We start from the raw sequence: 26,248 nt of genomic DNA on the forward strand, positions 1-26,248 counted from the left end.
CAAGAGGACTGATTGAGTCCAGGAGGTCAAGGCAGCAGTGAGCTATGATTGCTCCACTCCACTCTAGCTTGGGTGACAGAGTGAGACCCTGTCTCTAAAACAAAACAAAACACCCCATAAAACAAAAAAAGTAGAAGAATCCAGTCCATCACACCAAGGAAATTTAGACTAATGACTTTATCTCTCTGAACTTCAGTTTTCTCACTATAAAGTAGGGCTGTCAACATCATGCAGAGTTAAAATAGAGATTAAATGAGGTAATGAAGGTGAAAGCACCTTTCAGACTATAAAGAGCAATGGAAGAATTTGATCCTTTTTTTTTTTTTTTTTTTTTTTTTTTGACAGAGTCTGGCTCCATCACCCAGGCTGGAGTGTAGTAGTGCGATCTTAGCTCATTGCAACCTCCACCTCCCAGGCTCAAGTGATCCTCCCACCTCAGCCTCCCAAGTAGCTGGGACTACAGACGTGTGCCACCATACCCAGCCAATTTTTGTATTTGTTGCAGAGCTGGGGTTTCACCATGTCTTCCATGTTGGTCTCGAACTCCTGAAGTCAAATGATCCTCTTGCCTTGGCCTCCCAAAGTGCTGGGATTACAGACATGAGCCACCACACCCCTCCTGATGCTATTCTTTATTACAGACACCAAGGTCTCATGTTTCTTCATTCCCAGCACAATCTCTTCTGTGTAGTAAAGGAATGAGTGAATAAATATTTCTCCAGGTTACTCAGCCCCACTGTTTTGCCTTCCCATCATCTATTCCTCCTTCTCTTGAGAACAACACCTGGATACTCCTTTGAGGAACTAGAAAATATCTCTTTTTCACTATTAATTTGCATGGTCAGCCCAAGGCGTTTACCCCAACAATAGCTCTAAGAATGGGTTTACAGTCCAGGACTGGTCTACAGATACCCTAGATGCCTTAAGAAATTGAATCTGGAATGAGCACATATTACAAGTCTGACCAATCAGAGCCAATAGCATCAATCCAGGAATGTCGCTAGGGCTGTTTAGAAACAGGTAGTTATTTTACATGGCATTTTCAAGCTGGTAGACAAACTTGAAGGCATTAGGGGGCTATGTAGCTACCATATGAGGGTAAAGCCAACACAGAGGAAAGCTGATAAAGTGATGGGAAGAGCCAGATTTCTGAGGACACTGACTGAGAATCTGAAACCATCCATCCTCTGGAACATCCTTATCTCTGGCCTTTTTCTTATAGGAGTCAATAAATTTCATTTTTGTTTTCTTTAAGCCACCCTGCATTTGATTTCTGCAAAAGAAACCTGACTAATACAGAAATAGTTTAGCTCCAGAATAAATACAAGATACATCTGAAGGCCTCCCACTGGCCTCTTGGGTTGATCCAACCAGACTTGAGAGAACATGATGCCACTTGTGCTTGGTACTGTCCTGAAATATTGATGCCTGGATCATTCACTGGTACCTGGAAAGGAGCCCTTCCTTCTGTCATTTGGCATCATTTTTTACCATTAGAAAGGGAGATAAGAGCTGTAAGTAAGGAATGTTTGGGGCCCGTATCCACGATTGTCCCCAGACAGCTGGCTCTCCAGCAGACAGCTCCAGGGATCCAGAAAAAACTCCCTTTCCCAATCTGCTGACGCATCTCCTTTAGCAGATTTCTGCTGTCTTCTCCTCTCCAACTTCTACCACTTGACCAAGAGAACCTTCTGCCCAGGCTGCAATATCCTCTAATCCTTGCCTAGCCTGGCCCAGTGGGCCCTGGAAATGAACAAAGCTTGGACCAAATCTCAACCCCATCACTTATTGTATGGCAATGAGCAAGTCACTTCAACTCTGAGGCTCAGGTTTCCTTTCTGTAAAGCAGGTATAATAACACCTTTCTACAAGGTGGCTGTGAGATTTTAATGAGATGATGTGTAAAAGTGCTTTTGCACAGCATGCAGTAGGCATCCAATATCTGCTTTAGTCGCCTAGACTCTAAGTACACAAGGACAGGCCACTGCATGATGCATCCTTGTGCTCTTTATTGTTCTAGCAAGATCTCGGAAGAGAATAGTTGCTTAATAGCATGCTTTGAGAGAAAATATATAAAGAAAAGGATGTAGAAGCATGTAGATGTCTGGGAGGAAAGGAAGTGGGAAAATGAGGCTGTCAGCCATTTATTCACTCATCCCTGATTCAGTATTTTCTCTGAACTGAGCATTTAGGACAAAGTTGTGTTCAGAGAGTTTGATGAAGTGGAGAGGTAAGAAGAACAAGCAAGTAAATACAGCATTTTTGTTTTGGTTACATATTACAGAAAGCTACTGTAGCCATCGTGAACAAAAGAAAGACCTATTGGATGTACATTGAGTATGCCACGGAATGACAAGGCTTTGGGAGGGAAGAAATAACAGGGTACCCTGACCAAGGCCACTCATAATCATTTTGGCTAGAGTGCCCCCAGACTCTCCCCACTTTCTAGAAAATGTGTTCCTATTGCCGGAGAGACATTCTGATTGGCCCAGATTAGATTTTACATTTACTCTTAGAATAATCAGAGGTGGACCTTTGAGGCTCCCATGTCAGGGTTTGGGGGCTCTTTCTAGGAAGGGTGCAGTCTCCAGAGAAGTGGCTTCTCTCACATTAAGTACTAAATAGGGGAAGTGCTTTGACACATAGTCCTTGATCAGGCTTGGGAGAAGTGAAGAAAAGCTTTCAAGAAGAGGTAGCAATTGAATGTGCTGGCCTTGAGGACTAGCAGGCAGGTCATGAAAGAATCTGGATCAATCAATTTGACCTGGAAGAAAGAGGGGCTCAGTGGGGATCCAGGCCTGAAAATCACAGAAGAGCCTGTTCAGCTTGCCCAATGCCCCTCAGGGGATTGGTATGACCACAAGGGGAAAACACCCCACTAATGGTGCCTCTGGGGCATCTTGGGTGGTCAGCAAGGCCAGGTGACAGTGTTGGGGGCCATTTCCACCTGAGTCGGAGCTTCTGCATAAAGTCAGGGGCAGTGGGGATGGCAACGAGATAAGAGAAGAAGTGAGATTCTAGTCTGGCTCAGCCACTTATCAGCTGCATAATTATAAGAAACTTTCCCCAAGACTCAGTTATCTCAACTGGAAAGTGGAAAAAATAATATTAGTTTTCAGACTGCATGTGAAGTTTAAGGGAGAAGATATATTTGAAGTCATCTGGCAAGGATCTGCCAGGACCAAATGACCCATGTCTGTGGGTTTCCTTTTTAGTTGTTCCTTTGGACACTAAGCTCTGCCTGGGCTTCAGTAATCATTTTCATGGATGAATTTTGGGAAAAGTCCATAAAAGCAACATTCAGATGCCAGGAACTCGGTGACCCTGCCTGTGTCAGTGAACTATCCGTAATCCTGGGAACTGACTGGGAGGGGTGCTTCCATATATGTGCTGGGGAAAGTTTGTTCTATTTACGGTTCTCACTCTTCATAATTACATGGGTTTTTTTTTTTTTCCCCATGACTGGGCATGTGAACCTCTTACTCCTGAGTTTGCACACTTCTTCTGATCATGTCTTTTCCAGAGGCTTAACCTCTGGAATTCCAGCAGAGAAAGCACTGCAGGTATTATCCCAGCCTCAGGAGGAAGCCTCGAGTCTAATGCTCTAATGTTCACGTTTGTGCTCCACTCGTAGAACAGAACATGCATTCCCTAAATGCCTCATTACATGGTGAAGTCCAGCACAAACTGGCAGCCGTTATTTGGTTTGCCCCCTGGTTGCCTAGTGTGCCAGTCAGTGGCAGGGGAAGCAATTTCAAAGAGGCACCTGCAAAGTGGTAAGCACGCAGGCTTTGGAAGCACAGACCAAGGTTTTGATCTTGTCTCTGCCACTGATAAACAGTGGGGCCTGGGACAAGTTCCTTAGCTTTTCCTACTTTGTTTCATTATCTGTGAAATGGGGATGGTATCATTGGTTTGGGCAGCAGAGTGGTTGGTCTTAAGTGAGATACTTTATGTCAATGCTTTTATGAAACTATCTGGTTGATAGAAGGCACTCAATAAGTGTTAATTTTATTCATTCACCTTCATTCAGGTTAAAATAATTTGTTTCTTGGGTCTCTCTTCCCTGCAATGGTTGGCTTCTCTGTATAGTAAGTCTCTGTACCTTCCTAAGGGTATTTTGTTCCTTTTGATGGCAACAAATATGAAAGAAAGGGATTAGGGATTGGAGACAGAGATGTGCATATCTGTAGTCTTGTCTTTTGCAAATGGAAACATGAACACTGAGTTCGAGCTTCAAGGGGGGCCTTTAAGATCTCAGTCGGGCAGCCCCTGAATGGGATCCACTTGAGCAATGATTGGGGGTGCAAATATTCAGGCAGACCAAGAGCATAGGCAGAGGGAGGAGACTGGGCCCTGGGCCTGTGTTGTTACTTCTCTCTCTGCATCTCAATTTCTTTATCATCAGATGGAGTGAGATGGGGCTCGCACTCAACCTTTTGTTCATTTAATCAAATGGTGCTAAATAATCATACACTTCTTTAGGTCTAGCAACTCAAGTTCAGGTCAAGTGACCTTGAGCCTTATTTTACTTAGCTGTAAAAGGGGAGTAGTAATCAAATCCCCCTGTAGGCTTGTTGTGAGAATTAGAAATATCATTTTTAAAGCAATGAGCCCTATCCCTCATATATAGTATGTTCTCAATAAAGGGTAATTGATAAGGGGGAAATGATTCCATCATTTCTTCCAGGTGAAGTGACTTTGAGATCATTTCTTTGAGATTCTCTTAGCTCTTCAGTCTTCTGCGAGCCAGCTTTATCCCCAGGATGGTTTTCTTCATGGTTACAAGATGACTACTTACAAATTACACCCTTTCACGACCATTGCTGGGGCTAACTGCCTCCTTGGTCATACTCAGGGAGTGACAGAGGGATGTCTTTTCTCACAACTATCAAAGCAAAGTCATGAGCTTCACTCTGATTGGGTTGCCTTAGGCCACATGACCACCTCTAAACTAGTCACCGTGCATGGCCAGGGTATGGCATATGCTGATTGGTTGAGAACTGGGATTCGTGCTAGAGTTTGAACTAATCATGTGACAAGCGGGAGGGAATTACCCTAACTGGCTTAGACATTCAAAGCCAATCCCTGGACTGGGGTAAGGTTAATCTCACTCAAACTGCAGAAGGTAAGAATGGATGTTAGGGAAGCAAACACATATATCATGTTATAGCAATGATAATCGTAACAATAATGGCAACAATATACCAGTAATTGCCATTTATTGAGCACTTCCTGTATGTGAATTATTATTTTATACTTTGCAACATTTCCAATGGATGGATGCTGTCATTACTCGCAATTTATTGACAAGGAAACTGAGGCCCACAATAAACAGGCAACTCACCTGAGGTCACACTGCTCGTAGGTATTTGCAGAGCTAGGATTTTAATGCAGAATTACTGGATTCTGAAGCTCTGCATATCCCACTGCCTCTCCTTGGTTCACTGTACTTACTCTTCTCACACTCCAGGGTGACTTCTTGTCCAGTGGTTTGTCTTCTCGCCTAGAATGTAAGCTCCATATCTATGAGTACAAGCTACGCCAGTGACGAGAAGCTTACCACCTCACAGGCAGCTCCTTTCCCTTAGATTGCCTCTAATTGTTATCTACAAAGACCTCACAGAGTAGCAGCTCTGAAATCTGGGTGTGTTTGAGAAGAAGAACTACTTAGTTATAATCTTGGCTGTGCCATGTATCTGCTGTCCATCTGCCTTCCTTGTCCAGTGCTGCCCTGTCCACTGTCTTACTAAGTGAATATGCAGTAAAGACCATGCAGGTTGTGGTGGTTTGTTTAGGGGCCACCAATTCTGCCCATCCCAATACGCACATCCCTTTGCAATGTGACTTTTTTGCTCCTTTCATCCAGAGATGGAGTTTACTTCCCATTCTCTTGAGTCTGGGCTGGCCTGTGGCTTGCTTTGACAAATTGAATGTTCTAGAAATGACACTGTGCAAGTTCTAAAGCCTAAACCTCCTAAGGCTTGCAGCTTCCTCCTTCACTCTGTTGGGATGCCATTTGGAGATCACCATGTGGGCAGGCCTGCCTAGATACTGGAGGATAAGAGGTCATGTTGAGGAGAACTGAGGTCCCCAGAAGGGGGGGCACCAACGAGCAGGCACATGAGTGAGGCCATCTGACCGTTCAGCTGAATGCAGCCCTATCAGTGATCACAGACTAGGCCAGCAGAGGAGTCACCCAGTCAACCTATAGAATTGTAGAAAATAGTAAATTATTGTAGATTTAAGACACAAGTTTTGAGGCAATGTGTTACAGAGCAATAGATAACTTATATACAAGTGCTACTTTTCTTCTCTTTTCCAAATTCTCTTAAACTCTTCATTGTATTCTGCAAGTAAGTCTTCCCATGTCACCATGGTGGCACATATATTGCCAAACTCTCTGTGCACCTCAGATTCTAGAGGAATGTCTAAATGGGGGCTGAGAAGTTTCATGAGCATGAGTCAGCTAGGATGGGGGATGTGGATGGTTGAAAAAGGAGACTGAAGCATCAGGGCACCCTCAGAAGAGCAGACGGGAAGGGCCCACTAGGGAGGAAGTCACTTGGTTGGAGTCATCCTCCAAAACATCACATTTCCAGGCCCCAAGCTGGTCCTGGGAAAGGTCTCTGAGATATGCAAATAGAAAGGGAAGTGGTTAATGAAGAGATGGGAGCGAAAGGAAAGGCTTGGGGGTGCTTGCTGCCCATGAAGCCTGCCAGATCCATCTGTCCACCCAAAGCATCATAAGTCTGCTCAGGGAAAGTAAGACCCGCCCCCACTGGCTCACTCATTAGAAACAAGATGCTGTTTCAGGAGAACAGATTGGGGGAGGAGGAGGAGAGGCATTTGAAAATGCAGCAAATTTGAATGACCCAGGTTCATTTCATTACTAGAAAATGTGATTATTAAGAAAGCAAAATAGGCTGGGAGAGGTAATTTGTGCCTGTAATCCCAGCACTTCAGGAGGCTGAGGCAAGCGGATCACTTGAGGTCAGGAGTTTGAGACCAGCCTGGCCAACATGGTAAAACCCTGTCTCTACTAAAATACAAAAATTAGCTGAGTGTGGTGGCAGGTGCCTGTACTCCCACCTACTTGGGAGGCTGAGGCATGAGAATCACTTAAACCAGAAAGGCAGAGGTTGCAGTGAGCCGAGATTGCGCCACTGCACTCCAGCCCTAGCCTGGGTGACAGAGCAAGACTCCATCTTAAAAAAAAAAAAAAAAAGCCAAATAAAAAGAATTTTAAAAGTCCTTGAACAAGAAAAGAGTTCAGACAGGGAAACACGGAGCTGATACTAAAGCAGTCCAGCCCAGTGGTTAAGAGGTCAGACTTCAGAGTCAAATCACCTGAGGCTAAGCCTCAGCTCCTTCACTGACTTGCACGTGACCTTGAGTGAACCACTTTACTTCACTAGACTTCAGTGCAAAATGGGGAAAATAATTGTACATAATACATTGAAAATGTTTAGCATAGTGCCTATGTCTCCAGCTTAATCGACATCTATGCTGTTCTTGCTAAATGATGCCTTTGTTGTTTTGTCTGCATTAGTTCCTTTCATCTGGCAATAGCATCCTGGTTAATTTCCTTTGGAAAACTGCCTCTTTTCCAATGATAATTTCCTTGTGGTTTAGGTAGAACAAATCCATCTTTCTGTTCCAAGGATCTTTTGACCTAGTCCTGTTCCAGTTAGGGGTTGAGTGACTGGTTTAGGGTTAGGTGAATGGCCTATGCTGGTCCAATGAGAGACAACTGTAGTCGTGGGACTCTGGCTGGAGCCATCAGGTCAGAAAAGCACTCATTCCACTAGATGTATTCACTTAGCAGAGTAAGTTGGGAATGGTCAGAGGTCATTCTACCTCCATTTATCTAGAGCATGTCTAATAATATGGCCCAACAGAGGAAAGTAGAATTGAGAGACATGGAGGAAGACGGCTTCCTGGTGAGTTTGAGCTCTGGATACAGCTGAGTCTGATGTCAGATCATAAGCTGGCATGAGCTGAGTTTCTGTTTCTGCAATCAAACAGGCTCTGCAAGCTATGACATTCAATCATGGCTATAAGTGCCCAGTCTACCAACTATTCCTGGTAGATCAAAAACTCTGTTTATATGGCTCTAGAACTGTCTTCACATCAAGAGTCCATGACCGCAATTCCTGTTCCTTCTCTGCCAGTGACCTGTCCTGTGGCTTTGGGGATGGGGAGGTAAGACTAATCAGCTTCCTCTTTCTGTGACTCCAAAAGAATTCTGCAGAGCAATCATTTCTAAGGGAATAAGGTGTTACTTGGAGAAAAGGTTTAATAATCAAGTAGGTTTGTGAAACACTGGTCTAAAAAAAGAAAAATCTGTTTTAGCACTCAAGGGCTTCTCAGATCCTTTAATGCACTTATGTTCCTATGTGCCTAAAAAGAGAGCTTAATATACAGCACTTCCCAGGCATGCTTGACCATGAACTTTTTCCTCTGGAAAGACTCTCCTAGAGCTAGTGTTCTCTAGAATAAAGGAAAATACAACTAAAGGGGTGGCTGGGCACCATCTTAATGATGTGGGAGATTAAACACTAGTTAGGTTTAGGTTCTTAGATTCAACTTGCATATATTTATTCCAACATTTACAGGGCACCTCTCCTGTGCTTGGTACTGTGTTGGCCATGGGGTTATAGAAATTAATGCAAGCCTCTTAAATTAATGTGAGCCTCTTAAGAGCAAGGCGTTGGCTGGAATAGGAGCCTGAAGCCACAGGAGACTCTTGGGAGAGCAGAAGGGAAGGGCCAACTGGGGAGGAAGTCACTTGGACTTCTGATGCCTTGCTCTGAAGAGGCTCACAGCAGAGAGGAGAACATACCCACACCCATGCCCACACAAAGAAAATGGTGACGCAATTTGCTCAGGACTACAATGGGGAGAGCATGGAGCAAAAAGCTGCCCTACCAGACTGGGAGGCCAGGAATGGAGTCATTTAAATTAATTACAGAAAGATGCTCAGTAGTGTTTGAATACCCAGGAGGACACACAGGCAAGGGAACCACAAGAATGAAGGCCCAGACATCTGAAAGAACAGACGAGTAATTTTGTGAGATTGGGTTATGGGGGATAAGTGGCTTATTGGTAAGCACAGCCCAGATCACAAAGGGATTTGCTGAGAAGCTGAGACTCTATTTTATATGCAGTGGTGGAATCATCAAAAGCCACAGTCGTTGATCTGTCCAGATACATGTTTGCATAAAGTTAAACTGGGGAAATAGGAATAATGGGTTACAGGGGTGATGCTGGGGTGAGAAACTCATATGAAATCTTCTTTATGATGAGAAGCCACTGTTGAGCTTCTGATTTGTCAGGAAACAACTCCTTACATGTCCAGGTCGTTTGAATTAGCACAGTCTTTATGTAATGTTCATTTTAGGAATCAGACAAAACCATTACGCAACTAATTGCTAAACTCTTGTGTTCACTAAGTATAACAAGTGAGGGCCTTAGCGTTTCTGAGACACTGGTTATTTCTCCAATGCCTCACCTGGTATAGCATATTTTCTGATATGAACAGATTACTTTTAGGAATTCAGGTTGACTTAACAGAGCTCATAAAAAGCCCACTGGAAAGACTGGCCTGCTACCTTATCAACACAGTCCCTTGACCTGTGATAAGAAAAAATGGCACTTTTTTTTTTTTTTTTTTTTTTGACAGAGTCTCGCTCTGTTGCCCAGGCTGGAGTGCAGTGGCACTATCTCGGCTCACTGCAAGCTCCACCTCCTGGGTTCATGCCTTTCTCCTGCCTCAGCCTCCCGAGTAGCTGGGACTACAGGCGCCCGCCACCACGCCTGGATAATTTTTTGTATTTTTAGTAGAGACGGGGTTTCACCGTGTTAGCCAGGGTGGTCTTGATCTCCTGACCTCGTGATCTGCCCACATCGCCCTCCCAAAGTGCTGGGATTACAGGCGTGAGCCACCGCACCCAGCCAAGAATGGCACTTTTTGACAGGCCCGGGAAGCTTAAGTTATTTTGGAACCTTGAGAAGAAGGGAATTCACCCAATTCATACAGGTATTACGGACAGTCTGATGACAAATCCTTCACTTGGCTTTCTAGCCTTGAGGCTTTAAAAAATCTAATCTGAGATTCCTTATGAAAATTTCAACACAGCCAATTAAAAAAGAGCCTATGTAGCCGATTACTATTTTTCCTGCAAAGCTCTCCTTTGTGGAAGGGGGTGAGGGAGGAAGTTTGCATCTGTAGAGAATCTGCATTGATGCAGTCTGGCCTTCCTTTGTCTAGTTCTAGGAAAGAAAAACTGTAAGTCTGACACCTTTAAAGGTCTGAAAGTAATATTTATCATTTCTTTTCTCTGAGGGCTGCTACCTGTGAGGTTTCATCTGCCTAATAAAAAAGTCTTTGCTAGCCAAGTGTCCTTTTCTCCCCCTCCCATAACTTGTCTTACCCCAAGCCCTGATTTATCACCATAACTTGTTTTTGTTCGTGCTCTGAGCCCCCTTCTTTCTGTAAGATGGCATACGAGATTGTGCACTACATTGGAAGACTGGGTTTTCATTCTGGAGGCTACTGTGGCATGTAAAACTATGATCAAATAAATTTATATGTATTTTCTCCTATTAATCTACCTCTTGTCAGTGATCCTTAGAGAATTTATCTCAGTGTTTAATGGAGACTCACTAGAAACATTTTGGAATAATGGGTTACAGGGGTAACCCATTTATTCTTGACTGAAGTCAAGAATAAAGCAAGGATGCTTACTATTGCCACTAACCTTTGGCTTTTATTAAAGGTATTAGCCAATAATTTCAGGCAAGAGAAAGCCACTAGAGGCATAAAAACTAGAAAGAAAAAGACCAAATTATTTCTATTTTCATTTGATATAAAAATTACCTGAGTCCAGAAATTAACACTTATATTAAGGTCAATTAATTTTGGAAAAGGGTGCCAGGACAATTCAAGAGGGAAAGAATTATTTTTTCAACAATTGTGCTAGGACAACTGGATATCCAAATGCAAAATAATTAAGTTGGACTGCCTCTCTCACACGTATGCAAAAAATTAACTTAAAATGGATCATAGACTTAGATTTAAGAGCAAAAACTATAAAGCTCTTGGAAGAAAACAGGAGTAAATGTTCACAACGTTAGGTTAGGCAATGGTTTCTTAGATATGGCAGATTGAAGTACAAGCCACAAAAGAAAAATAGATAAATTGGATCACATTAAAATTAAAGATTTTGTGTTGCAAATGATACCATTATTAAAATGAAAAGACAACACACAGAATGAGACAGAATATTTGAAATAACATATCTGATAAGAGTCTAACATCCAGAATATACTTACAACTCAATAATAAAGACAAGCAAACAATATATTTTTTGTTCTTGAGACAGGGTCTCATTCTGTCACCCAGGCTGGAGTGCAGTGGCACAATCTCAGCTCACTGCAATCTCCACCTCTGAGGCTCAACTGATCTTCCCACCTCAGCCTCCTGAGTAGCTAGGACTATAGGCATGCCACCACACCTGGCTAATTAAAAAAAAAAATTAGTAGAGAGGTCTTGCTATGTTTCCTGGGCTTTTCTCTAGCTCCTGCGCTCAAATGATCCTCCTCCCTCGGCCTATCAAAGTGTTGGAATTACAGCCATAAGCCACCACATCTGGTCACGATGTTTTTCCAATGGCCAAATATCTGAGTAGGCATTTCTCCAAAATATACTAATGGCCATACGTACATGAAAAGATGCGCAGCATCATTAGTTATTAGGGAAATGCAAATCAAAGTCACAATGAGATACTAAGATACCACTTCATACACACTGTATTAGCTATTATCATATAGATAATAACAAATGTTGGCAAAGATACATAGAAATTGGAACTCTCATACATTGTTGATGGGAATGTAAAATGGTGCAGCCACATTGGCAAACAGTCTGGTAGCTCTTCAATATGTTAAATATGGAGTTACCTATAATGAAGTAATTCCACTCCTAGATACATACCCGAGATCAAATAAATATCCTCACAAAATCAGGTGCACAAATGTTCATAGCAACTTTATCGGTAATAACCAAAAAAATGAAACAACCCTAACATCTATTATCTGATGAATGGATAAGTAAAATGTGAGACATCTATACAATGGGACATTATTCAGTGATAACAAGTAATGAATTAGTGATCTATGCTACAACATAGATGAGCCTTAAAGAAGTATGCCAAGTGAAAGAAGCCAGTCACAGAAGAACACATAGGAAATGATTCTATTTCTATAGCAAGTGCCCAGAATAAAATGCTCTACAGAAGGAAAGTAGATTATTGATTTCTTAGGACTGGGAGAGGAGGTGGGCTGAGGAGAAATGCAAAGGGTGTAAAGTTTGTTTTTAGGAGCTATGAAAATGTTCTAAAATGAGACTGTGGTAACGGTTGCAAATCCTGTAAATACATTAAACAAGATGACTTGTATACTTTAAATGAATAAATTGTATTATATGTCATGTGAATTGTATCTCAGTAAAGCTGTTAAAAATTCTACCTGATAAACCCAAAATAACAATGAAAAAAACCTCTTAAAATGAAAAGATTACTTAGTAAGATGAAGGTTATAAAATTAATATACAAAACAATAAATAGCTTTCACAATGGCCTTTCCATAACAATAACCAGTTAAAAGACACAGTGGAGGGCAAGGTCCCATGTATTGTATCACAAATAATGAAAATTGCACTTAGCATGAAATGTACATTCCTATATGAGGAAAAGTTCTAAATTTCTTCAATATCATAAAACTAGACTTGAAATGTCAAGACAATCCATGGTCTTGGAAAGAATAACTCAGTATCATGAAGATGTAAATTCTCCCTGAGGTAACAGATCATTGCATGCTATCTTAATGGTTATCAACAACATTATTTAATGGAATCTGTCTAGTTGATTTTAAAATTTATGTAAAGAAAAGGCAAGAATAGCAAGGAAAGCACTAAAAAGTAAAACAATGAGTATAAGTTTATTAGCTAGCTAGCTAAGTAGATAGATAGAGGTAGGTTGGTAGGTAGACAGATGGAGATAAGTAGATAAATAGGTAGGTAGATATGTATATTGATAGAGATAAGTACGTAGGTAGGTAGCTAGCTAGCTAGACATGAGAAATATAGCCTCTGTATTAATTTGGGGGGAGCAGGAAACAAATGACACCTCAAATTAGAATAACTGGAAAATAATGGACTATTTACAGAAGTGGGGACTGGTTGTGGAAATTCACAAGGGATGATTCAGTTTCCCCAGTAAGTTTTGTGTTGTTGATCACCTAAGGGTGCCCAAAGATGTGAGAGGAGGGAGTGGTTAGCAGAACCTAGAAGGGAGAGCTGCAGAGAGGGATGCCTTGGGAGGACTGATGAACTGTCAAGGGACACTGACAGATCAAGGAGACTCTGCAAGAAGGAGCAAGGAAGAATGAATACCTTGACCTTGCTGTCCCTTCTTCACATCTCCACCAGAGCTCCTCGATGGCCAAACTCAACTGTGAAGCAAAGGCAAGGGAGAGGTTTTGGTTCTTTTGGTCAACTTCCAGGGCTTAGGGCAGAGCGCAGGAACAGGGGACTGGGTCCACAGGGGCTAGTAGAAGACAAATGACACAAGCAATAATTAAAACAGTGTTGTTAAGTAGATAGAACCAATGTAAACAGAAAAGAAATTCCAGAAATATGACCATGTACACGTGGAAATGTGGTAGAGGGAAGGGGCCATCACAAATTCCGGAGAAAATATGGCCTTGTAGTAAATGGTTTTGGAACAACTGGATACATATCTGAAAAATGATAAAATTGTGTCCACACCTCACCCCAGAATAACTCAAAATGCATTGGAAATTTAAACATGAAGAATTAAGCCATATAAAGATTTTTAAAATAGCAAAATTTCTTTTAACCTGAGAGTGGCAAGAGGCTTTTTCCTATGACTTACAATCCAGAAGTATTAAAATAAATGATTGATAAATTCGACTTAAATTTTTAAAAGTTTTACACTACAAAAATCCCCAAAAGTAAAAACCAGGGGAAAAGCCAAGAGACAATATTTGCAACTTGTATCATAAAGGGCTAGCTTTGTTAATGCATGAAAAAGCTCTTCAAAATAAAATAGGCAAAAGGCATAAATAAACAGTCCATAGGAAAAGAAAGGCAAAGATTCTTAAACATATGAAGACGCTCAACCTCACGTACAATAAAGGAAATGCAAACTTAAACTACAAAGAAATGCTATTTCTTATCTGTCAGATTCACAGAAATTCAAGAGTTTGAAAACTCATTGTTTGCAGACACTAACGCTCTTAGTCATTGCTGATAGAGGTGCAAAATGTCCAACCCTTATAAAGAAGAATTTTTTTTTTTCTTTTTTGAGACAGAGTCTTGCCCTGTTGCCAGGCTGGAGTGCTGTGGCGTGATTTCGGCCCACTGCAGCCTCTGCCTCCCGGGTTCAAGCGATTCTCCTGCCTCAGCCTCCCCAGTAGCTGGGATTACAGGCATGTGGCACCACGCCCAGCTAATTTTTGTATTTTTAGTAGAGATGGGGTTTCACCACGTTGGCCAGGATGGTGATCTGACCTCGTGATCTGCCCACCTCGGCCTCCCAAAGTGCTGGGATTACAGGCATGAGCCACCGCCCCCGGCCCTATAAAGAAAAATTTTACAGCATTTAACATGTTACATATGCATTTACACTTTGACCCAGCAGTCCTACTTCAAAGAGCCTACCCTGAAGATATATGAGAAAAACATATGTGAGAATATGAGAAAAACATACTTACTGTGGCATTATTTCCAAGAGCAAGAAGACCGGAAACAATTGAAGTGTGTGTCATTCAGAGAGTGGCTGGATAAACTAGGGCATGCTCACACAGTAGACCGCTACGCGGCTTTAAAAAACAACAAATAAAGGTCTCCACGTATAGATTTGGAGGGATTTTCTGCATATTTTGTTAAGCAAAAAAAAGTACGATATTGAACACTGTTTAAGGTATACTACTATCATATTTAAAAGGGTGGAAATTTATACTATTTTTACAAAAAGAAACACTAGAAGAATCAACTGGAAACTCATAAAAGTGATATTTGGCTCTACAGTCTGGGGGACCAAGGTGGAGAAACAGACTTCTGTGAGTGAATCTTTTTATGCACTTTTTGACTTTTGAACTATGGAAATGTTTTACATAATCAAAAAATAAGTAAAAGAAAGAAAAATGTAACCTAAAATACAAACTAAAGAGAAACAAATAACCCTGATTACATATAAAATCTGTAACATTACCATATAGAGAAAAGATTTTAAGTGACTTTTGAATATAATACTTAGACCGTACATCTTTAAGTACAAAAAGAATTGCAAAAATTCTTAAATTTTATTAAGAAATTTCATTGTTAATAGATATAATTGTAGCTTTGTAATTATTTAGTGTACATTATAAGATAAATATATCATATGTATATATTATCAGGAACTAAAATGTTTAGTTTGAGACAAAATGAAATAAGAATGTGAATTAAAGTATTAAGAATAAACTCTGTAATGTTAAATTTGAATTACAAATATCAATACGAACTCATAATTTTATTAAACAAATATATTTTCTGGTTCTGTCCATTGGATAGGTCTAGAAAAAAATGCTACTCTGATGGCTATGAACTCATCTAGCCCCCAGGTCTTGATTTCTATGTACCATTCACCCCTAAAAGGAAACAGGATTGGAGAAATGGGTGATTCTAAGTCTGGGGCAGGAAAAGTGCAAAATGAACCTTATTATATGAGAAAACAAGAATGTGTACGGTATGCCAAAAAGACAGAGCCAGCTTCCAGGAACTCCCATTGGACAAAGGGGACATTTTGAGCATCAAACAGAAAAATAACTGGTTGATTGCAAAATACAGGGTGAATAAACATTTTCCAGCCCATAGTGATGATTAAAAAAATGAAAGAACAATATGGACAGATAGAAAGAGACAAACAACTCCTTGCCCTGAAAATCGGTAACTAGAGGAAGTAATTATTTACTTTGCTTTTCAAGGATAAGCCATAGTTCACCTAGTTGATAAAGAAAAGCTTTTCTTTACCAAATGATGCCAGCTAATAATTGCAGGACCAATGATAGAATTAGAAAAATCCCACATGTACAGCTCCTAATGAGAAATTTTCTTACATATGGCTAGAGAATTCTGGGGTGATGCACTAGAGAGGGTCAACAAAGGTAGCACTCTGGGGAGTGGGTTTCAAGGATGTGGGCGAGTACTGCAGGAGTAAGAGGGTTTGCTTTAGACATTTTGCCCATCTGTCTTCTTAAAATGTTTGTTATGAGCACACAGTAATTTTACAATAAAAAATTTAGGTTAAAAACTTTCTGAAACTCATATTTTGCAAATTCTCACTTTTCCTTCTGAACTTCTCCTGTAGGCAAATTTCCCATCCATCCTAAGCAAGGGAGTCGCCCCTTTGCTGATCTTTATTATTCTACTTAAACATTTACAAACTATGATTATTGTTTACAGTTCTGAGTACTCACCTCCCATGAAGCCATCAGAATTTGTTTTATACTTTGTAGCCTTGGTTCCTGTTACCTGTTTGGCCCATGATAGGGTTCAATAAATGCACAGTAGGGTATTCAATAAATGCTCGCTGAGTGCGTCAGAAATGAGCTTGGAGAAAGGCTTTGGAGTGCGAATCATCATAACCAGCTCACACCTGACACTCTTCCTCCTCTGAATAAAAATATTCCAAGGAAGTTTAATTTTATATAACTCAACAAGTAGTTGTTTAGTAAGTTATGTAATTTCTCTGAGCCTTCAGTTTTCTTGTCTAAAACAGTATGTGGAGTAAAGAAGGGAAATCAAAGCTGTTGTTAGAAATAATAGAGAAAAAACTGTGCTTAACAACTACTTGTTGGATAAATAAATAAGTGAATAAATTGTAGAATGAATGAATGAATAAATAAATGAAAAACACAGAGATGGAAAAAGAGAAAAAGACTGAAATGATGGATGGATGGATGGATTGATGGATAATTGGATGGATGGATGGGTGGATCAATAGATGGATTAATAAATGGATAATGGATAGATGGGTGGATGGATAGACGGATGGATGGATGGGCGAGTAGTCAGGTCAGGCCTAATTTATTATCAGATTTAGGCAAGCACAGAGAGGGCCAATGGCTAGATAGAGTCAGCTAATTTTCTGTTCTGAACTTGTCCTCTTTCTTCTGTTCTTGTCATTGAGAATAATTGGCTTTGATGGGATGACCAAGTTCCAGACCTCACTAAAGAGAGTCATTTCTAAGTCTGGACCTAAGACCAGTTGCACAGAAATGGATTCATTTGATTCAGCGTGGGCTCACCCTAAGAAGATAAAGTCTTTGAGCCCCTTAAACTGATAGGAACCTACCATTTTCCCAAGTTGAAAAAGATGTTGGAAATTTACTCCCATGTGATGTAGCTGAGGGAAGGCACACATTTTTAGGGCAGGCTTGAATGCTCATCAATGAGAACTACAGAAAAAAAAAATACAAATAAAAACACACACACACAATTTTTCAGCTCCTATAAATAATGAGTTAGCTTTGGCTTATGGGGTGAGGAAAATAAGATAAGCAGATGAATCAAGTAACACGACGGGCTGTGCTTGACAACTTAGTCCAAGGCAGGGGCTTAAATTCAAGTCCTAACCCTGTAGCTAACTAGCTGGGTAACCTTAGGCTTGCCTCTGCCTCAGTTTCCACATTTGGAAAATAAGGGGTGATGGTTACCACATTTACTTCCGGCACTAACTCTTTCAGGACCAGAAGCCCAGAGACTGTTCTGTCCAAGGCTGACGTCATCTTGAGTCCCTCCTTGTGTGTGGGTTCCTCCATCCATCATGCTGATCATAATTATGTCCTTTCTGCCCATTTCGCAAGGCTGCTATGATGGATCAAATGTGATAATGGATATGAAGGTGCTTTAAAATGGCATAGATATGCTGAAAATGTGAGTGTTGGATAAAAACCCCAAGGCAGCCCCTGTAGTTCTGAAGTGTAGAGATCAGAGAGGTGAGGATGTATCAGACAGTAAAATATATCTTTGGAAAGTATTTTTCCTGTCCTAAGCTCCATAGCAGCGCCCCTGCTGTGCTGCCTTCCTCTGAGGAGAGGGTGGTCTGGGGCAGTAGTTTCCCAGGTACAGAAGGCTCAGCAGGAGACAGGGTAACCTCAGGTAAACTTCCTATCTGTTCTGTGCCCCTGGTTCTGTGGGCGAGAGGGGAGAGGTAGACTGACTTGGCCTGGACACCCTGCCCTATGACCTCAGGCAATTGACGCCACTTCTCTGAAGGCTCAGTTCCTCATATGAAAAATAATACAAACCCCCTGTCTGGGTTGATGCAAGAATCAACTGGAGGACATGGTAATTGGAAGTGTGCTGAAGATAGGCTGAGATTAAAGAGTTCTCTCAGAAATAGTTAAAGCCTTAAAAAAATTTAAGGTAGTGTCTCCTAGACCCTCTCAGCTTCTAAGAATCTTGAGAGTTTCCCCACAGCATCCTGATACTCCAAAGCAAAGAGAAGCCTGTCTCAAAAATAACTACTGCTGTGGCTTGCAGGCACGGGGTCCAGCACCATCAGATTCATAAGAAACCCATGCAGAAATTTTAAATGACCTTTAGCAACTTGGGACAGAGAAAGCTGAAAAATGAAAAGAAGATTCAGGACTCCCAAATTTCTATGGATAGGAAGCAGGCCGAGAAAGCTACTCAGCTGCAAACATGGCCCAGTTCTTATCAAAAGGATAAAATTTATCTCAGAGGGCAGAGTCCTAAGTCCTCACAGTAGAGACAAGAGCAGCTTAGAGTGTCACTTCAGTAAGCAGACCTGGATCTTAAATAAGAAACATTCCCTTCTTCGGCCGGGCGCGGTGGCTCACGCCTGTAATCCCAGCACTTTGGGAGGCTGAGGCGGGCGGATCACGATGTCAGGAGATCGAGACCATCCTGGCTAACACAGTCAAACCCCGTCTCTACTAAAAATACAAAAAAAAAAAAAAAAAAAAAAAAAAAAAAAGCCAGGCACGGTGGCGGGTGCCTGTAGTCCCAGCTACTCAGGAAGCTGAGGTGGGAGAATGGCGTGAACCCGGGAGGCGGAGCTTGCAGTGAGCCGAGATTGCACCACTGCACTCCAGCATGGGCCACAGAGCGAGACTCCATTTCCAGAAACAAAGCAAAACCAACCAAACAAACAAAAACATTCCCTTCTTCCAGAGTGGTGAAGCAAACAGCAAGTGCCCAGCTGAAGTTCAGAATTTCTGTGGATCACCATCTTTTTCACAATTCTTTGAGTCAAGAAGAACTGCATTTGAGAAGCTGTGTTCGAGCAGCCTTGTCCTCATCTGGGCCTGATGCAAAGTATGAATTCATGGACTTAAGCCAATGCCATAGTTGGATGAGGCCTTGCGTGTCTTAGAGGTGGATGAGCGCACGTGGAAGTGACATGGATTTTGGGGCCAGCGAGTGGGCTGTGGTATATTGCTGTGTTGTTGCTCCCTGTGAATGGTGCCTCCCTGTGCCTATGCCCTTTGCAGTTCTCTCCACACTGATTCTGGGCTTGGGCACGTGGCTTGCCTTGGCGAAAAGGAAGGGCGTCAGCAAACATTATGTAAGCAGAGGCTTAGTAAATGCTTGCATTTCTTCTCACCACCCAGGATTCATTACTTCCTGTTCACAGACTCTTGTTTTCAAAGGTTGTCTCCTCCAAACAAACTGCAGTTTTTAAAATGTTAAATTCGTGTCCCCATTTAATGAGTTAACCACTGACAAATAACTGAGACCAAAGAAGATGATCACTGTATTTGACTGAATTACAGCCCATGGCAGAGAAACCTAAGTATCTGTTATCCTGGACGGCCTGATCGCAGGGAAGTGGGCTGTTGGTTTGGGAGATTTGATAAATAGCTAGTGAAGGGGCAGCTGGCAGGAGAATGAAAAGTGCTGATTTCACTGGGAGCTCATGATGGTTCCACAGAGCTAGCCCTCTTTGAGGCAATGGGAATAGGGGATCTTTTGTCAGTCAAGAACTGCAGGTCACCACCTCCAGGGCAAATGTAACCACCCGGTCATTTCCCAACAAGATGGTACTTGATCTAAGGGCAATTCTCAGAAAAAGGGTGTATCAGTGAGCTGTTGGCTGCCTACATGCATAGCATCTGGGGGGATGACAGCTTCCCAGACATGGGGGACAGTGGAAAGCCCCAAATAATTCTTTAGGATAACCCCCATAAGTAGCAACTTCGCAATTCTCCTGGGTATGTTCTACGCTCTGACCCATTACTGGCTTTTAGTTGACTTTCCCTTTTGGAGCATTGAGGTATATCTTCCAATGCAGGCTCCAAGTTCCACAAACAGGTGCTGGTACCATGCTTCTTGTATAGCCTGCGAACTGGAAGCCAAATAGACCTCTTTTATTAGAAAATGACCCAGCCTCAGGTATTTCTTTATAGCAACACAAACCAAGACAGTTCTTTATCTATTTCCAGGAACTAGCTTGTGGGTGGCTCAAATTCTGTAATCAGTACTGGGGTTATTCTAGTTTCCTACTTAAGATGGTGGGATCTGGAGTCAGAGGTGCTTCTGGTACAAGCCACCTTCTTTCATTCTGCATTTTCTTCTTGAAGAGTATGGGTTGTGGAGCCCAGCTGATTGGGTTCCACCTGGTTCCATCACTCGACGGCTTTGCAAACTTGGGCAAATCCTGCAACCTTCCTGTGTGTCAGTTTGCTCATCTATAAAATGAATAAATTAATACTCCATCTTTAAAGGTTTGTTGTTAAGAGTAAATTAACACATGTCAATTGCTTAGGATGGGGCCTGACAAATGGCACACACTCAGTAAACTGTACTTGTTATTATCAGGCTTCTATCATCAGTGATGTCTTGTGTTCCTCTTATCTTAGAATGTCCCTATGGATACCCCAGAAGTCGGTGGAGGCCTCTAAAGTTATGTAGATCTGGATGAAACAACCAGAAACTCTTAAGTGCCCCAGTGGACCCTCTCCAAGATTCTGGGACTTTGGGAGAGGGGTGGTTTTATTCTCTTGTTCACACCGATTTCCAGCTCCTGCTCTTGCTGCGTTCAGTGTGGGGAGCATCCACCCATCCTTGCATCCTGCTCAGTCAACCCATTTTATAGCCCGTCAACCCAAAAGGAAAATTCATACCTTTTTAATAGTTGTCACCAAAGAAAGCTCACACACATGCATTGGCTTTCAGGGAAGGTTCAGAGCTACATACATGAGCATGCTGGAACGCACTCACACAAGTTACAACTCTGCTTGTATCCCTGATCCTGATTGGCTTTCACTGACTTCTACAAATCTGCTTCCAGCTTCTGGCAATGTTGATCCTCCTTCGTGCTCCTCTCACTCCTTCTTTCTCACATCCTGCCAGCCCCACCTCTGTTCACTTCTGATACTCGATTCTCTAATCACCTTTTTGGTACCTTGGTACTGCTGACACCTGCCTTCCTGACCTCGTCTTCCCCACAAGGCATTTTCCCAATGACAGTTCCTTCCCTGGGAGAAACTCCTGATGCTAGATGTTAAGACAGCATCATTTTTATACTCCCACATCAGACATGTGAGGTGTTTGTTGGATTGTTCCATATAGGACATGAAAGGACAGATGTAAACTGCCAGCATGTGGACCTGCCTGGCCTGGTCTACTGATGGGTTGGAAGGGGAGGATATGATGAGGGCAGACATCGTGGAATTAAGGGTGAAGGTTGCAAAGAGTTGTACTCTTTGATAATATCCCCAGCTATTTTGAAAGTGGGAGGTGGCAGAAGTTGGGATGGAATGTTTTCCGTTGCAAGAGGAATAGGAGCTTTCTCTTTCTTACATGAACTTGCTCAGAATGTCCATTTTGTAGCAACAGCATGATAACTGGTTTGTCCTGGGCATCAAAAAGTCAACAAAATCTAATATTGTATTAGGCTATTGCTACCTTCATTTTGTTACCCTGTGATCTCCCAAGGGACACTGCAAAGGGGTCTGGAACTGGAATTACATCAGATAGGGCTAGCACCCCTGAGGCTGGTGCACAAACCAATGAGCGGGCGCAACTCACTCGTGGCTCTGATGACCTCAGCGGATTTACCTTCATAGCCAGCGTTTTCATCTTTTCAAACCAATATTATCCTCGAGAAACGTTTATAAAATAATTAAAACTTCAGGATTTGGAGCAAATAGATCCGATTTCAAATCCAGACTTTCTTACTCACTGACTATGGATTTGGGAAATGTGCTTGACCTCCCTGGCTCTCAATTTCCCCATCTGCAAAACTGGAATAAACAGACTTTAAGATGGTTATCACAGGTAAGCAAGATAAAGTGTGCCAGGTGTTTGGCTTGATGCACGGCCCATGACAAGCATTCAATAAATGTCAGCCAGTATTATTATCACTAAGACGAGAAACTAGAGAGATCCAGAGGAGCAAGCACTTTTTCCCCAGGATTCACCAACAACAAAACTCAGCCCTGTGGGGGAAAGATGTTCTACAAGAGCTTCAGAAATTCAGTGGCTTCCAGCTCAGTTTAAAATGGAGTGACCATCAAAATAGGTAAATAGACTTTTTTTCTTTGTTTTGAGTCTGTTGGTCTTCCATCTGGGGGCACACCTGCCTGGTGCATCTGTGCATCACAGGGCCTCTCTCACAGGGCCCTGGAGGGTGTGGCTTTCCCGCTCCCCCTGTGCCATGAACCAATTTTCCCACTGAAACCCTCGAAAGGCCTTTATTCACTTGGCCCCCAACTCCTTTTGACCTTGGTAATCCACCAGAGATGGGATTTTCTAATACTTAGCAGCTTAATGCATCTATTGTTTCAAATCTCTTTTAAAAAATTATCTTGATTGCTTGATTCTTCCATATTTTCATCTGTGTTCTTTCTTAACCTGTTCAAGTGTGACATACTCTTTCTGAATTTGTTCAAATTATACATTCAATTAGCAAAGCACCGTATTAAATTGATGACATCTCACTGAACACAGAGCATTCTTGGATTCTGTATCTTAGCAATTAATTGGTGTCTAACCCACTGATAGAGTTTTCTAAATGAATAAACTTTCAAACATTTTTCCTGATCATTTGGATCCACTTAAAAAAATCTTTTGTCTCCCTTGTTTTGTGCCAGTTTTGCAATTTTTACAGATAAGCTTTACAGAGCTTTGAAATGAGGATCAAAGTATCGGAAAATATTTGCTGGCATTTCTGTGCGAGTGAGGACATTTTATGTTTAAATTATAGGATCTGGTACATCTGCAGAGTTTCCAGTAGGGTTTCTTTGGAAGAAGTATTCAAGAGGTGTAACAGCATCTGCTGTCAGGTCAGATGCCTTGTGTGTGGTCTGCAGGGGCCTTCCGAGTTTTATTATTTTCTGTGTGTATTGAGGGGGTGGGGGACTATTTATCAAGTATGAATTGTGTGCAGTGCATGTCTCTTGCATAACCTTTAAACCAAACCCCATGATAGCCGAGTTCTGATTCTCCCCATTTTGCACTAGTTCTGCCCACAGCAAACATGGGTGTCTCTTGCAAAGATACCCTAGTCTTCCATCTACTGCCCTTGCACCCACCCAATGGCACAGGAGGCAAGAGGGCAGTGCCCTGGAGAGGGTGAGTGAGTGGCTGAGTTCATAATCCTGCTCTGATCCTCACTGGCTTTAAGACCTGAGGTGGTTACTTTGCCTTTCTATGCCTTGGCTTTTCCGCCTGTAAAATAGGGATATAATCGTGCTGTTGACCCTCCTTATTTGTGAACCCTGTAGTTGCAAATTCACCTACTTGCTGCAATTTACTTGTAGCCCCTAAACCAATACTGGTGATTTCAAAGTCATTGATTCACGGACATGCACAGAACAGTGAAATGTTTGTCACTCAACCTGCATATTCCTAGCAGAGGTGGAATAAGGTGAAAGTCTGCCTTCTTGTTTTTGTTCTCATGCTCTGAAGACGTGTCCTTTCTGCAGCATATTCAGTGTCACGTTTTTCTCATCGTTGTGCATTTATTGGTGATTTTTCTGTTTCAAGGTCCCCGAGCCTGGTGCTGAAGCTCTGCCACGTGTTCCTAAGTGAAGCAAGGTTATAATATGCCTTGTGGAGAAAATACGTGTTAGAGAAGCATCATTCAGGAATAAATTATAGTGCTGTAGGCTGTGAATTCAGTGTTAGTGAATCAGCAATATATATCATATAGGCTGTGTTTGAATAAAAACATACATACAAGAAGTTTACATACCCTGATTGACAAAAATGTTGTGAGCAGAGAGTGTTTGAATAAAAACACACATACAATAAGTTTACATACTCTGATTGACAAAAGTGTTGTGAGCAGAGACTCATAGGTACCTAACCCTTTACTTCTTCTTGGAGCAATGGTTCAATATTTGCTAAGTCAATGTTCATGGAGTCTTTATAGACCATAACTACCACAAATAATGAGAATCAACTGTACTAGCCTTGCAGAGTGGTGAGATTTAAATAAGTGAGTGCATATTAGATGCTTAGAGCTTGACACAAGACAAGCATCAATAAATAGCTTCTAGTATTAGTTACCTGAAAAGCCCGTCTTTATCTCCGTTACCTTCCCTGTCTTTCTAGGTTTTGTCCACTCTCTATTATCTTGCTCGGTTTCTACAGCCCTGGGAAGAGTGTTTCATGCTCCTCTGTGTTCCCACCTGTCATTTATACAAAAGTGAACTGTAGAAACTTCTACCCTGGGTGAGAGTCGGCTGAGTGTGTGTTGCTCTTGCTGACCCTGATTGGCTTGCTGGGTGCTGCACTGAATAATCCAGATGCTATTCCTGCTTTCTGTAATGCTCACAACACCACTTGGATGTGAAGCTGTCAGCTCCCTGGAAACAGCGCTTCCTCCAGGACAGCACAGGAAACTGCATCCAGGTGGGGGTAGTAGTCAAGAGGGACTTTGGCTTTATTTGAATATTTTAATTTTCTTACAAGGAAAATGTCTCTGTGCAATTAGAAACTTTACATTATGTAATGAGCAACCTGCTCCCACTCTTCCAGTCTGTTCTCAACAGAGAGTCCTGAGTGCTTTTTAAAAATCTTTAATAAGAACGTGTCACTTTCTGGCTCACGGCTTCCCGACAGCTACAGTGAAGCCTAAACTCATCACCAGGGCCCTTACTTGAGTTAAATAGGATGTCACCTGAGTTGACATATTGAAAAGCTCAGCTTTCTTGTTTATCTAACCTCCAGGGCTGTTTGAGGCTCAAGAGTAAATAACATTGGCCCCCATGGCCTCTAAGAAGACCTCTCTGGTGCACTGAGAGAGGGCAGTTTTTGCAGTCAGGCAAACCTAGGTTCGAGTCTCTGCTGACTCACCTCCTGCCTGCATGTCCCAGGCGAGGTCCCTTACCATCTTGGTCTCATTGCCTTTGACCCTACTGTGCAGTGACTGAGAGTGTATATTTTGATCCCGGCTTTTCCATTTAATAAATGCACGTCTCCAAATCTGTAGAATGGGGATAGTGATACACCTTAGCACTTGGGGTTGTATGAGACTACATCAGATAATGCATGTAAGGCACTTAGCACTGTGCCTGGCATACGGCAAGGGCTTGATAAACATCAGCAACGATCACAATGACTTTATTACTTTGATTATTGTTGTTGTTGACTATAAAGTGAGCTCACTAATGCCATTTCAGGGGTCTCTGATAATTAAATAGGAACACCTGTAGAACTCCTAGCACATGCTAGGTCTTCTATTTTCTCTCCACCATTTCCTTTCTTCCTCTTCATTTAAATATCTGCACACATGTGGACTCATAAGTGCAGTTTAAATGCACTGTATTTAGTCTACGGCTATACAACTACTGAACTTTTAAAACACCCAAAGCAATTTTACCTGGTCACTGGAAAGGAGAAGACTTGTTGTTATGTTAAATATACATCTGGCTGGGTGCAGTGGCTCACACCTGTAATCCCAGCACGTTGGGAGGCCTAGGCAGGCGAATCACCTGAGGTCAAGAGATCGAGACCATCCTGGTCAACATGGTGAAACCCCATCTCTACTAAAAATACAAAAATTAGCTGGGTGTGGTGGCGGGCGCCTGTAGTCCCAGCCACTTGGGAGGCTGAGGCAGGGGAATCACTTGAACCCAGGAGGTGGAGGTTGCAGTGAGCCAAGATCGTACCTCTGCACTCCAGCCTGGTGACACAGTGAGACTC

Source organism: Nomascus leucogenys, chromosome 2 (genome assembly GCF_006542625.1).
Source record: "Nomascus leucogenys isolate Asia chromosome 2, Asia_NLE_v1, whole genome shotgun sequence".
In the NCBI taxonomy this organism is placed as follows: Eukaryota; Metazoa; Chordata; class Mammalia; order Primates; family Hylobatidae; genus Nomascus; species Nomascus leucogenys.